The sequence below is a fragment of the Acanthochromis polyacanthus genome, chromosome 9 (assembly GCF_021347895.1).
Source record: "Acanthochromis polyacanthus isolate Apoly-LR-REF ecotype Palm Island chromosome 9, KAUST_Apoly_ChrSc, whole genome shotgun sequence".
In the NCBI taxonomy this organism is placed as follows: Eukaryota; Metazoa; Chordata; class Actinopteri; family Pomacentridae; genus Acanthochromis; species Acanthochromis polyacanthus.
Window position 1 is genome coordinate 21,938,755 of NC_067121.1, and position 14,733 is coordinate 21,953,487.

The 14,733-nt window shown below is 41.3% G+C and overlaps 1 protein-coding gene across 1 annotated transcript in view; it reads right to left on the minus strand.

The window, feature by feature from the left end:
- The window catches only part of agap3 (ArfGAP with GTPase domain, ankyrin repeat and PH domain 3), a 128,312-nt gene that overhangs the window by 103,961 nt on the left and 9,618 nt on the right, over positions 1-14,733 (minus strand).

Sequence of the window (14,733 nt, forward strand, 5' to 3'; positions counted from 1 at the left end):
TTCAAAAACCAAGATTTAGGAGGAAATGAATGGAACGTTGCATTTCTGTAAAAGAGGTCCATTCATGGAACAACCTAGACGAGGAATCAAAAGAATCTAAATGGCACGCAAGATTTAAAAATGTAATTAAAACCAGAATATTATAAAAATACAAGGAAATTAATTAAGAGTATCATAGGGTTTGTCTGGAGAGAAAACTCTGAGTGAGAGTGGCGGTACAGGCCTCTCAGACTTTTTAATGCTCATTATAAGCTGATTGTTTGTTATAAAAGGGGCAGATTACATAAATTTACTCTTCTTTCTGCTCCCTTTCATTCAGAAGTTAGGAAACTTTTGTTACTCCGCCAAGGAGGCGAAGTCTTGGTGGAGTTATGTGACGATGGCATTGGTTTGTCTGTTTGTCTGTTAGCCACATTACTCAAAAACGGACTCACGGATTTGGATGAAATTTCAAGGGAAGGTCAAAAATGACACAAGGACCAACTGATTAGATTTTGGCAGTGATGTGGCTCATAGTCTGGATCTACGGATTTGTTAAAAATTTCTGTATCATTGCGAGATAGCGGCACGGCATCACTGTAACTATGACTACAAGTGAACACTACGTCAGCTGCCTGTTGATGATCATATGACTGTGATCCTACTACAAATCGACCGCTGCGAATTTGATACAAGGAACCATTAATTAAATTGTGGGGGTGTTTCCGAGTCCCATCAAATCTCGCCGCCCGCTACATATTCAGGTCACATAATGCGGTATCCATATATAACATACTCATGCATAACACACACCTGTGCTCAGCGTAAGGCCATTTTGTTTGTCGGTACATCTGTATGAAATGGCCACATTATATGGTGCAGTGATTTCCGTCACGACTTTTTTCAAGATTTCAGCCATCGGAAATGACTGAACAGCCTTGGCGAAGTACTGTGCTCTCAATGTTTTTTCTTTTTGTATTGTATTGAATTGCTGTTTTCTTTTGTCAATGAATGAAATAAAAACTAACTAACTGAAAGCAGATTGTACTCATGCTTTATTATAGATCATTATTGTGAAACAAAACTGAAAGCTAAACCTTGAAATAATTTAGGGCCCAAGTACCAGTGAAGCTGTGTGCGTGAGAGAAAGGCCAAGTAGATGGGAAGCAGTGATGTTCGCTGTGTGGCAGCATGAATGAGAGACATTAAAAAACAGAGACAGCAAGAGACCGCGATAGCGAGAGAGCATGTCGCAGCAAATTTCACACTCCAAGACTGGCAGCGTGAATCGTGTGGCCAAAAATGCTAAATTCAACTAGCGTGGAAAGAGTTGCGTCAACTTCTATTTTCTCAAAGTTCTGGAAGACTTTCAGGAGAAGTTTGCGCCAAAATCCTGCGGTGCCATGCTAAAAGAATGCCTGAAAACAGCAGGAAATAAAGAACCTGAGACATCCCTCCTTTGTTTGGAAAAGTTGATGAGACGAGGAAGAGTGGCAACTTCTGCAACAAGAAATGTGTTTCTACACATTATAGAGCACTGCAGTAAGGAAATATGAACAGAAGTGGTGACGTGACAACGGAAAAGACATTTTTTCCGCCTACTTGCCACCATTAACAATATGCATATTTGGAGAGTCTTGGAACAGAAGAGGAATTATTCATCATAACTGGTAGCTTCATAAAAATCTCCTTCACAGTCATTTCTATCTGCTCCAGATTGCGTAAAGAAAAGAGAAAGAATGAGAAGTGTTGAGCAAAGAGGAAGAAGCGATGAAGAGCACTCAGAATAACTCAGACAAAAGTTGCTGTGTTGTTGTGACTGTGCCACTTGATTTATGACTCTCCTGTTTAAAGTGTGAGGCTGCAGATCTTACATAACCCCATTCAACCGGAGAAGCCATGAACCGCACCACAGGGTGGCAATGGATGAGTCCTGCGCCGCCTGCGCCCGCGCTCCTTTGTCACATGCCTTACATTTTATAGTTATTACAGAAAGAGGGCTGGAAAAAGCCAAAGCGAGCTAAGAAAGAGCAGAGCTGTCTGGATCACAAAAGCTTCCCATCGCCAGATGCAGTTGTTGAGCCTCAGGTCTTCAAAGCAATTACAACACAAACAGTATCTGATGTTACAAAAAGCATGCAAAACCACCTAAAAGCATACTTAAAGTCATTTTCTTCTTTGATTTGACATAACAGTAGTCTGATGTGTAGTTAAGTAAATGAGGTAATTTTCACAAACACTGTTTGAAGGGCTTAAACAGAATTATAAAAGGCGTGTGATTACAGGAAGTGTGCTGTGGACTTGTGAGCATAAATAAGTCTCTTCCTAAGCTGGAATCAAAAACACAAAAACATGCTTTGTCACCCGGAAAAACTGAATGAAGAATTAGATTTGTGAACAAGACTAATGATGACCAATTATGTTGTTATAAATAATTAAATCTGAGGTGATTAAAAACTCAAATTGTCACGGATTTTAATATACCGACAGCTGAAAACCAGCTAGCAGGGCAGCACAATTAATCAAAAGACTACCAAAATTACAACACAAACAAGTGAAATATAAAAATCAGAGCAACCGCAAGGTAAAATATGTAACAACAAACCACTGTAGAGAAAGTATTGTGTTGCTACAGAGATGCACTGGATCTATAAATCATATTCTTCAGATGTATGAAAGTCACATCATTTAGAAATTTTTGGGGTTGTGAAAAAGAAACGCACACCTTAAAAATAACAATATCTATCAAGATAATCTAAATATGATTCTTTTTTGTGCATATTGTCCAGCCCTACCTGGAAGTGTGTAATCCTGGAGGCGTGGCCTCTTTAGAGTAGTGTTTTAGCTTTCAAACACTGATGCTTCCGTATATAAAAATATGAATATGATACTTTGTGGTTTTAGAATCTAAAATCACCACATAAGCTTCTGAGTGTGGCTGCGTTCTTGTGCAGATCAAGTCAGGAGTGATAATATTGGTCTGACACTGACTGGTCCAGCCTGAAATATCAATAACTACTAACACAGACACTGATGTTAAACCAACGATTCATTTCAATTCCTTCGGTGATTCTCCTGTCACACATAAGCAAGTTAGTATGGTCATTGAAACTACTTCACCATGTTATACGTAAATGCTAACATGTCAACATTAAGCGTCATGGTTTCACAGAGTCACTAACCTGACTGTTCAGTCCTCGTTCAAACCTTTTTGTGTCACAAAACCATTTTCCCAACATCTTTTAGCTTCTACTGCGAAACGCTGCCAACTCTAGGAGCTTCCAACAAAAAAATCTGACAAAAACTACTTATATTTTACTAGATTTTGGTCACTTTCCCAGCACAAAACAGCAGACAAAGTTAACATTAGATATGTGTGATTAGCTGAGCACCACGCAGAGAGGCATTTTTATGAGGGGTAGCAATGGTCAAAGCAGAGCTAAAAGGAAAATAAATTTGTAGGCTTACACTGTGGCAAAATATATGACCCTCAGTTATTATTAATGTTGTCTGCTTTTCTGTATAAACTTACACTCAGCCATCATATGTTAGCTGCTTGTCATTTTTTCCCCCATCTATTGATGCAGCCAGAAGAATAGAAACAGGTGAAAATGATATCAGACTTCATGATCACGGATTGATTAAAAACTGGAAAATGCTAAATTGAGAAATATAAGACCAAAAGCCTTTGTTTGGGGGTTTCCACATTCCTCCCACTGCAAACATAATATTAACAACCCCTGATGCATGAACTGATCATAACAAGTACAGAAGGTTTCACTGTTAGGTCACATAACTGACAGACAAACAAACTGGGTGATGATGGTGATAGACTTTCTGTTTCGTCCTCGACAAATACAAACACTGAACAGACAGGAACTCAATTTGATGTGCTCTCGCACTGTGAGTTGCTTTGATAAAGAAGTTAATGACCTACACGACTTTTTCTCGATAAATACAGTTTTTGTATTTGATAAAAACTCATGTAATCCCTCAGAAATATGCTGCTACTCATTGGTGTGGACAATTATTACGTAACAGGTGTACCATTGTAAGTCATACACCGTGCCTCATGAAAGTCATTAAGCTTGTTTGATTTTTGTGACACATGGGTCTTCAGAAGTTGTTTGTGTGGCCATCATTGGTTCAAGTCCGCAGTACCTGTGTCAACATGTTCACAGCAAGTAATTAAGAGAAGTTAACAGGAAGTCAAAATCATTGTGCAGGAGACAACTGGTGTTTTCCAAACCGCAGACTCAAACCTGAAAGGTCACATGTGTTGGATGTTGGTTGGCCCACTGGCAGCGCACAGGTTAAATAATAAATACCTTGTTGAGTTTGATGATAACGCACATTTGCAACAGTCAGGCCATTTATTTCAACTAAATTATTGGTAGAATTTTCTAAATGAGCAGCAGAGTTATGAATTAAACTGTTACAAAATTGACACCCTTAACAGAAATAATCTGATACCTAATTTTATAGTAGGTGCCGACCTCCTGACACTCAAGTCAGAGTAACTGCACCAAAAAAATACTACGTGTTACTTTGCTAAGTCAGTGCCAGGAAATTACTTAGTTCCCACCATTTTAAAATGAAACCGATCCAATAAATCAAAGGCTATTGCTACAGGTTACACCACAAAAACCAAAGTTCTCTTTCAAGGAGGAAGTGACTACTACTAGATTCACAGGACACCAGGCCGCCTACGATCACATGCATTTCAACGTCATCCTCGCAGCACTAGTCACCCAAGCTGACCTGAAACACTGACAGTCTCTCCTACCACTCATTCTCAGTTACTGAATTAATACCGATTGGCTGAACATGTCTTACCCTGCAGGTGATTAGAAAGAAACGTGGCATATATAAGTGTCACGATGCTCAGCTCTTGGTCGTGCAGCTCCTGTGGTAAATAGACTCTGTGGTGTGGATTCTTTCTTACCACTCCTACGTTCATTTTCTGACTTTCTTTATTTCTAAACGGTAACAGCATCACTGTAAGCAACACGTTCTCTGGTGTCATTCCCGTCAGTCACGCCACGCCACGCCACGCTCTAACCGCAACTGCTCACAGTATGGGGTCCAAAGCGTATGGAAATTCTGCATACAGTAAGATGAGCATCTCCCACGACAGCGAGGCCAAATTGTACATAATAATTACACGGCTGGCTTAGCGAGAGAAGTGTGTGCAGGCGGATTGGACAAATTGCCATGTGTGATGAGTGGCAGGGAAGTAGGCCAGCTGAAAGGACGGCATCCCCATCTGGGATCGTCTCTGTAGGTTATCACTGTGAGCGATCCCCATGCTCCAGAGGAATCTGAAGATCCAGAAACCCTCTCCTAAGACCTCTAAATACGGTGAGTCATCAGCGCTGCCCTGCTTATAACCTGCCCTGGGCTATATGCTCCTTTCCTTTCACAGAGCATATGTCAGAAACAAAAACACTGAAAATCTATCCAGTGCAAACCAAACCGCGATGCACCCCCTTATACTTTATCCGTCACCCAATGACAACACCAAATCAGCCAAGTCAACATATTAGGAGGCTTACGGGTGGATGAACTCTCTGCACCTTCAGAAAAAGAAAAGCTCTCTGGGCACTTGGGCATGAAAAGCAAATAAAGAGCCTTTTTGCAAATATTTTAGTACTTCTTGTTTAGTCTCCTTTGACCAGCAGGGTACCTGCTGTCACCCACAATGCCCAGATGGCCACAAAGCACAACATTATTGGTGCACAAGCACTGGTACACCCAATTTAGCAGCTGGCTTTTAAAAGTACAGAAGGGAGAGTCGGGACTGAATCTGCTTGAAGATCCACAGATGGTGAAACTCAAAATAAGCCCAGTACACCAGGCCATCTGACCCCCCACCTATGCATGAATTCATACTGACTTTTCATGAAAAAAAACATTACAACATCAATGATAGCTGACACTGGATCGCTGTCGATCACTGAGTGTTTGTGAGGCTTACCTGCAGAGATAGAAGAGGGCGAAGGTCCATTGAAATAGGCCAAATGCAGCAAGGACATGAGGGAGAGGAAGCAAAGAAAATCAGTGAGAAGTTCAATAGATGGTAAGTTGTTCATAAACAGCACACATCTCAGTGGGATATAGAATAATGCAACATCTTCCATTATGAATCATTTACTATATGTATGCCCATGTGCTAATAGGTCCATAAGCCTATTTACACATGTATCCCATGAACATTCACTTTAAGACACTAAACATGAAGCTAAAACTTTGTAGACATTAGAATATCAATCTAACATAAGCAGAAAGTTCAGTGTATGCTGTCAGCAGAGTACCAGTTTTCTTGTCATTGTTTATTCTCAGTCATTCGTTCTAATCCAACCAACATGATCCAAAGTTTGACAGCTTTCACACTAAACTCTCAACCTACCAGACCTGACGAGTTTGGTTTCATGAAAGTAATAATCAATGTGTTGACAACACTGATGGTTTACTGTGTTGACAGTTTGCTGATGCTTGCTTACGACACTCAGGCTGTCAAAGGTAACCCAGTAATGGAGCACAATAATGTATCTGAAAATATTAAATGAATAATTCATGAAATCGTCACAAACCGACATCGCCTGTCAGGATGTGATTTATCCGGTGCGAGTCCTCGTATGGTTGACATTTGTGAGATGTCAAAAATAATCCTAAAATGTCACATTAAAGCTTGGTGATAGTTTGAACCTTTTCTTTGCAGACAGTGTAGGTTGAAGTGTCACACTTGAATAGCAGCATTAAATGAAATCCCTACACTAATATGAAACCTTGAGTTTAGATGGCACTCCCATTCAGCACGTCAAAGCAATCCCAGACATCAGAGATCTTCCTTACTGTGCTTAGATAACCATTGGTTGTTTAATCTCCAGTATTTACTGAGTTAGTTCATTCCCTCTAAGTTATGCATCTGTGCCTCCTCCCCTCTGCTTCATCTGAAAAGATGGAAACCAGGTGGACTAAAAAAAAAAAATAAATCTCAGAGAAATGCCACTGAACAGACATGATGTCTTTTTTTGTTACTGCCCTGCATTTACAGTAATTTTCTGTCCATCCAGATCTGTTCAGGTCTGGCAGAATAAATATTAAACCATGTACTAGTTCAAGGAAACCTTTATCTAAACAATTTCACCAGGAGCTCAGCTGTACATGTAGGAAGGAACTGTGCTTTTCTAGTACATGACTACGCAGTCTATGATTGATTCTGGGTAAAAACCAAAAAGTTTTATAACATTCTGAACACAGAGCATTTCAATTTCTCAAGATTTAAACTACAAAGGTCCTCATAAACAAAGGATCCAACAAAAATGTTGGTTAGAGTGGGTGTTATTTTCTCCAGATGGACACCAGAGGACAGATCATCCAGGATGTTCAAGAAAGGCTCCATAGGAACAACCAAACAAACTAAACTGCTCCCATCTTCAGGAAAAATTAATGTGCAAAGGGTTGTCTCGGTTCCACTGCATGTCAAATAACTCACAGTCATATAAAACACTCCATGTTTGGCTTTGCGGCAGCTATCCCTGTCCTTGAGTCAGTGCAGCCCGAGGTGTTGTATTGCTCAGCACGGGTCATATGCAGCAAGAAGAATTTTCAATGAGTCATCAGTATGCCAGTTAATTCACACACTGCTTCATATAATAGCCTGTTCAGTTTTCCCTGTAGTCAAGTAGATGTGTTGAGAGACACTGTGACCAGCAAAACACATGTACTGGAAAAATGAAAGCAGCGGCGGGCCATGGAAGAAAAGTAAAACAAATACACATGAGGAGTCAACAAACCGTTTAATTCAGAATGTTCCAGACCCTAAAGTGGCGTCAATGTTCTCGTTATATCCAAAGATTAGCTCAAACCCATGAGATGAAATGATTAACTGATTATGAAAATGGTTTGAGAAGAATCATGTGGCTCATCAACTAATTGAATCTTTTCATATAAAAACATGTAGACCAAATTGACCAAAAACTGCCTGTAAGCCAGTGTGAATGAGTTTATAGTATAACTGACAGATTTCAAAACATTTCCCTATTCTTTATCCAGTGCATGCTGGGATGCATTCCATCCCCCCGTGACCTTAAACTAAAGTAAATGGATATAGAACGTGAATGAATGACTGTTTAAGGGTGACTGAAAGGTTAAAATCTGTCATGTGCAATTGCACAAAGTGCACTGTTGCAAACAATCCAGTGTGGATGTTCTAGAGAAGAAATACTGTGCTGAATTACCACATCTCTCAAGCTGCAGCAGACCAGTAGCAGAGGCTAACACAACCTCAGGTCGGCCTGCCCTCAGGGCACTCTTATCTGATGAGATGTGATTCCTTCTTTGTCAGAAATGAGGATGTCTAGTCTGGGAGCAGCTGCAAACAAAGGAGTCTGAGGCAGCAGCCACTGTGATACAGGGCAATTATCTGCACAGTGTCTAAAGATATATTGAGAGAGCATGGTGTAAACAAAAAAAGAGGTGGGTATAATCCTAGAAAATGGTACAGATTGACTGTTGCGGACAAGTACTGTTAAGAGGCAACCCCAATTCCTGACCTTCCGTGACAATATGACACTGCTGCAACACCGTGCCGCTGCTCCTCAAACTCCAATCACATCCATCTCCTCAGCCAACTGCACCCAGCAGACACCCATCAAGGTCAGGAGCAAAGGCCTGTATGCGGGGAAATTCACACATCCAGAAAACACCACACTCACACCACAAACACACACGCGCACACAGAGCTACAGAGCTACTCCAGCCACCTACTTGTATTACATAACGCATGCCACTGCCTACCCATCCACCAGCAGATCTGCGCTACACTCAGCCACCGACGGAGGTTCATCACCAGAGCTTGTACGCTGCAAAAGCATTACAGCTACGAATCTCTCCTGAGAGGACTGGTTTCAGACATGAGGACACGTCCTCCGGGCCGCTGATGCTAAATGACCTCTGGCTGTCCTGACAGGGTAAAGTGAGATTTCACTCAGATGGACGTTTCCCAAACGTGACATCTGACAATCCACGAGGGGGAGTTTGGCCAAAGGATTTGTTTTCAAAGTGGACCACTAATCACGCCCAAGCTCTCACTCGCCAGCACACTAAAGGTAGAGGCCTATTTACTAAAAGTCCTATTGGCATGAAGAGACCACAGGAAGATTTGTTTTATTGCGTAAACAGACGAATTGTAGCTTTGAATTAGTCCGAGCTGCAATTGGCTGCCAATTTTTTTTAGGCCAGTCCTAGATTTCATGCCAGATCCTGACACAACAAAAGATACCTTTTTTTTGAGCTGGAGAAGATCTCTTGAAGCCAAATATGTGAAAAGCCATGATTCAGTAGTGTGAATGTCTTCAGAGAGGCCCTACACAAACAATAGCAATGTGAGATATCCTTTGTTTTACACACATTTTCTGTGCATGTTCGTACAACTGGACAACTAACAGAGGGCCTGCAAGTCAGTGCTGCTAAGAAACCAATTTGCTTAGGAAATACGTGTCTTGTAAATGTCTTGCAAATCGGATACAAATTGCTTGCTATGCTTTAATACAGCAGCAGGGTGCATCTCTAGACACCAGTTGGTCCAATTTCACAACAGAATGGGCCCAAGAGCACAGCGGGCCGTGAGATATACTGTGTGGCAGCACAAGTGTCATAATTCCTCCTCTTTAACTGTACAGTATTTCATTCGAGGCCGGCAGTTCGTTCCAGTACGCAAACTCAAAATCGAGGCAGAGCTCATCTTCTGAGAACAGTGTCAGGCTGCTGAACAGTGCACTTTTCACGCCAGACTCCACAATGAGGAAAATCTCATCATCCAAACCGAAGCTGTTGAGGAGCTGCACTGACACAGCCCTGAGCAACACTCTCAACAGTTTATTTCAAATGGGCATTGCAGAGTCGCACAGAGGACGATGCAGACACTCAGTTTACAGCACTGACTCGTATCAGAAATGCTGGATTTATTTTTCAAAAAAAGAAAAAAAAGAGGACCAAATGGTGCTCGGCAAACACTGTAGCATTCTGGTAACCTTGTTCTTCCAAATCTCCATAGTAACATCGCTCCTAGCTGGCAGCCTATTAAAAATGTGACTCTCCTGAATTACTTCTTCCGATTTTATTCACTCGTGTTTGACGCTAGTCTTAAGCATCCCAGCATTTTGTGGCCTATTTTAATTTTCCTGAACCCTGAGGTAAATGTGCTTTTTTTCCTACCAGCAGTGACTCTACTTTCTTAAAATAGGGCTGATCTCCCAACACTGCTTTCATGATTTATGCATAGATACAAAATAGTACAGCATTGGAGTCAATAAACTAGCAACACACACAAATTCATTCCTTTAAACTGGTATTCTAATTTTAGCAAAAGTGCAGAAACTAGGTTTACTACTTCTTCAGCATCATGGGTCTGACGTCATGTCAACCACATTTCAGCCCTTTTTCTGCTGCTGCTTTCTTTCAGTAGGATCACAGAGCAAACAGAAGGAGAGAACAGCGAGTGCACTGACCAAAATGTGCCTTACATTTAATATTTGGGTAAAGCAAATAAGAGAAGTTAAAAAATGTCAAGATGACTTTCCCTGAAATTAAATTGCAGCACAGCAAACTGTTCATTCGAGAGGAAACAAATGATTTAGGGTCATCGAGCTTAAATTAGCACAATAATATTACTGATTATCCTAATTTGGATAAACTTAATTCAACTGTGTGTTACTAATTAAAGCAATTCATTGAAATTGGTCCAGCAATTTGCTTTTTTTCCAATGCGGGTATGGAAATATGATTTTTGTTCACCACAAGTCATTATCAGTTATGAGCAGCATCTGGTCTATTCACCACTGACAGTAGAGCCCATTCAGACCTCAAGCTATGGTTGAAAATCACATAAGGGACGACACCAAGCCAGCGAGTTCCACAGGATGTAAACCTTTGGAGCTTGGAGCTGATGTCTCATGCTAACAGAGGCCTCTCTGAAAACCTCCTAAGATGTCGGGCCCAAAATGGGAACGCTGATTGTGTTTGCTAGAGGGGCTGTAGTACATGCAGTTCACATACTGCACCACATGACATGAGTCCTGGGTCACGGCCAGAGGGACTCAGCAATGGAACAACTTTAGCTTATTCCAGTTGGGGAAAAGCAGGAAACAGGGGTATAAACAGTAAATGGAGGGGGTCACATTACACTTCCTCTCCAGTTATTCCCACAGATTCAAACATCTCCTCACAACAAACCCCTCCTCAGAGTGCAGCTATGATTCACATAACAAGTGGCCAAAACATGACTGCTGATCCAGACTTAAGCTGAGTAACAGATGCTTCAGCATAGAAGCTAACTTTTTTTTTTTTTTTAATTCCTTATCAAAACCAACTGTTTGCTGCAGCATTTTTTGTCCAAACTGTGGGAAAATACATGGTCATAGTTGAAACAATCAGCTGCAAAATAAACTGGAAAACAAGCACCTGGCAAGCTGCCTGACTGAGCTCTTTGAAGACAGCGAACACAAGGCCAGAGGACATGTCGAAACACCATCAAAACAGTGACATCTACAAAAGGAATGTAGGACCTGGGTGATAACGCTCAGCTGGCACATGTTAAACAAGCTGTACTGACAAGAGGACTAACCTCAAAAAAGTAGTGCTGACGATGCTTTCTTAACTCTTCTCAGTTTAATGAAAATAAACTGAGAGGAAGACACACAAAGACACACTTAGACACATTCAGGATATTCTATTTACAGCCAAGTGTGAGACCAAATGTCACAGTGCTGCATACACATCCTGCCCTAACCACTCCACCTACTAAATACACCATATGAGTCTGCTTTAAGGGGTGCTAAATGCTAACTTGTTTATATGTCCGTTTCTTGCAGTCAGTCAGGCTGAAGTAAAATAACAATACAAGATAAGGAACATCACAGCCCTTCAGCTCTTTGTTCAACAGGATTCATTCACACAGCATTAACTTGCATGAATAACTCCACCAGCCTCTTGTGGAAACAAACAAACTGTCCTTGAAGATTGTCTTGCACAGAAAACTGTGACATGTCCCTCAGCTATTAAGGAAATTACAATGAATTTCCACAGCCCTGCAACCTTTAAATAGTCTGCTCACTCTCAATTATATGGCTCTCCGAGAGAGGGAGTAACTCCTAGCACCAAAGCTATAACTTGTACAGTTTATGCTGTCATAAGCTGCAGCACCGTGGCCTGGCAGACTGCAGGCCACACTTCCTTTATCCGGCATATTTCTTCAATGAAGAAAACGTGCTTCCCCGCGGGCCAGAGAGGTCCCTGTATGAGATTTCTCTTCAAAGAGAAAAGGCGACCGAGTTTCCTTTTCCTAAAGCGTCTGATAACCAGAACAAGATCGCTGCTTAACAGATCTGCGCTGCTGAAATGGCATTTCAGCAGAAAAAAAAAAAAAAGGTCCTGCAGTCCAGGTTGATTCATTGCCACTATTCTCCATTCATCCCCAATTAAATGCAATCTGAATCCTCCCACACTTGAATTTCCAGAGACAAAATGCTCTCAGATAACCATTTCTATTCTAAGGACACTTTATTCTTCATCATGATCCTCTATCCATCCATCCCCAACCTGGATGAGGCCAGAATCTTCCCACAGTTAGTCACGGGACTGCTGGCAGGCTGAGGGGACTTGGAGGCATATGCGCCTTTCCATCTGTTGCTCACTCACCGCTTTCCAAACCCCTTCCTCTGTCAGCAGCCATCTGCTTCCAGCCCTACCCCACTGGCAGGAAACATGAGCACTTCCACCATAGGATATGGCTGATGCACAAATTGAAAAAAGAAAGAGCCTATGGCAAATTTAATTGACCACCATCTCAGCCTTAAAACCAAACAGGATTGTGTTAAAAGAGTGAATCACAGATATCACAAGATAACAAACCTTAGATGTAGGGATACAGATTACTTTCATTATCTATTAATCTGCCACTTATTTCAGAATCAGAATCAGCTTTAATGGCCAAGTGCATACACGACATACAAGGAATTTGGTTTCGGCTGTTAGTGTCACTTTGGGAAAAAGGAAAGAGAATGATAGAATACCTATAGAAAGGAGAAGAGAGGGGAAAAAAATAACAAAACTAAAATAATAATAGTGATAAATTATTTTTTTTCAAAGACGTGATGAAAGAAAGCTAAAGCTGACTTCAACAAACATTAAAAATGGCAAAATATTCAAGTTAATGCCACTAAGACAAAGAAAAGCTGCATACTCTTATTATTAATACGTTGGAAAAAGAAAATGTGTGGTATTATTGTTTAAAAATGACTGGAACGATTAACTGATTATCAAAATAGTTGCTGGTTATTTTTCAGTGAATCAACCAAACTAATTGCTTCCACTCTCTCGGAATGAAATGACTGCAAATTATGCTGAATTTAATGGTGTGTACAGTACCTCGTTGCAAAGTCGCGCGTTTACGATGACACAATATCCCTGCAGCGGGAAAAACATCAAGCCTATTGCATCACCATATACCCTAAGAAACTCGGATTTCTCCCGTCTTTCTTTCATCTAAATCTAATAAAGCTGCTTAATGCTGAATTCATGCATGACTGGGACAAACACTTATCTCTCATTTTGTATTGAAAACCCAGTGATTCAAAATGAACCCCGCGCCGAAATTCAAAGGCTTTTTCCCCTTCAATAAAACATTATATCAGAACGAACAATGCCAGAATACCACAGAAGAAAACAGCCCTCTACTTTCTGCTCGGAAGAGATTAGGATGAGTCTACTCTAAATTTTCCTTTAAAAGAAAAAGCCTTACCAGTTCACCCCCCGCCCCTCCACATTCACAACATAAGAAAAAATTAGCTGTCCATCAATGGCAGAGAGAGAGAGCCTTTGTTCAATGGCACAATGGAGGACATTCTGCTGTGGAGGATAGCGTCACATTCAATAAGCCAATGCTGTGGTGTGGCAGCAGAGAGAGGACAGCAGGGTTGATGCAGAAATGGCATTCTGACCTCCCAGGCCCTCAGACCGAGCCTCTGTTTACAGCTCACTAGTTCAGCTCATCTCTGCTGACCCGCGGTCAAGAGTCGGGCGCAGTGTTAAAAATGAATTTCTATGGGTTTGGAATGAGCTCTCTGAAGCTGCACATGAGACAAACTGTACAGGCTAATCACAAAACAGAGGCTCTATTGAGAGCGAGGCATGTGCTAACCCTGCTATCTGGCGAGCATCTGTCAGGGGGGGAAAGTCTGTTACTACGACACTCCTGAGAATAAACTTGTGACGTCAACTTGATGCGAAGTGTTTTTTCGGCGCTGCACTTTCACGGATGAAACACGGCTGAAGCCCGATACTTGTCATTCACAGCGCAGAGGTGGTGCGGCTGCTACGGAGGATCTGCCAAAGTCTTCAAATGAATGGGAAATCAAAAGAAGACCAAAATGCTTTATCAGCTGGATGACTGACATTGGAGCTTCATGCACATTTCAGGTGTTCAGATTAATCAGCACATCAACAGGCTTCACTGGAACCTTGACGGTGGCACTGTAGACTTCAGAGACATGAAATACACCAAAAGAGGTCTGTGCACCTACAGTTACTGGATCACGCTTTCATCCAACCCAGATGCACTTTGAAGTGGGTATCTTCTAGTTCATGTGTGCCTCTCTTGATTATTTTTATCCTTTATTTAAAAAGGAGAAGTCTCACTGAGAACAACAACAATCTTTTGCACAATATTGTCATGGCAACAACTTGAAAGTA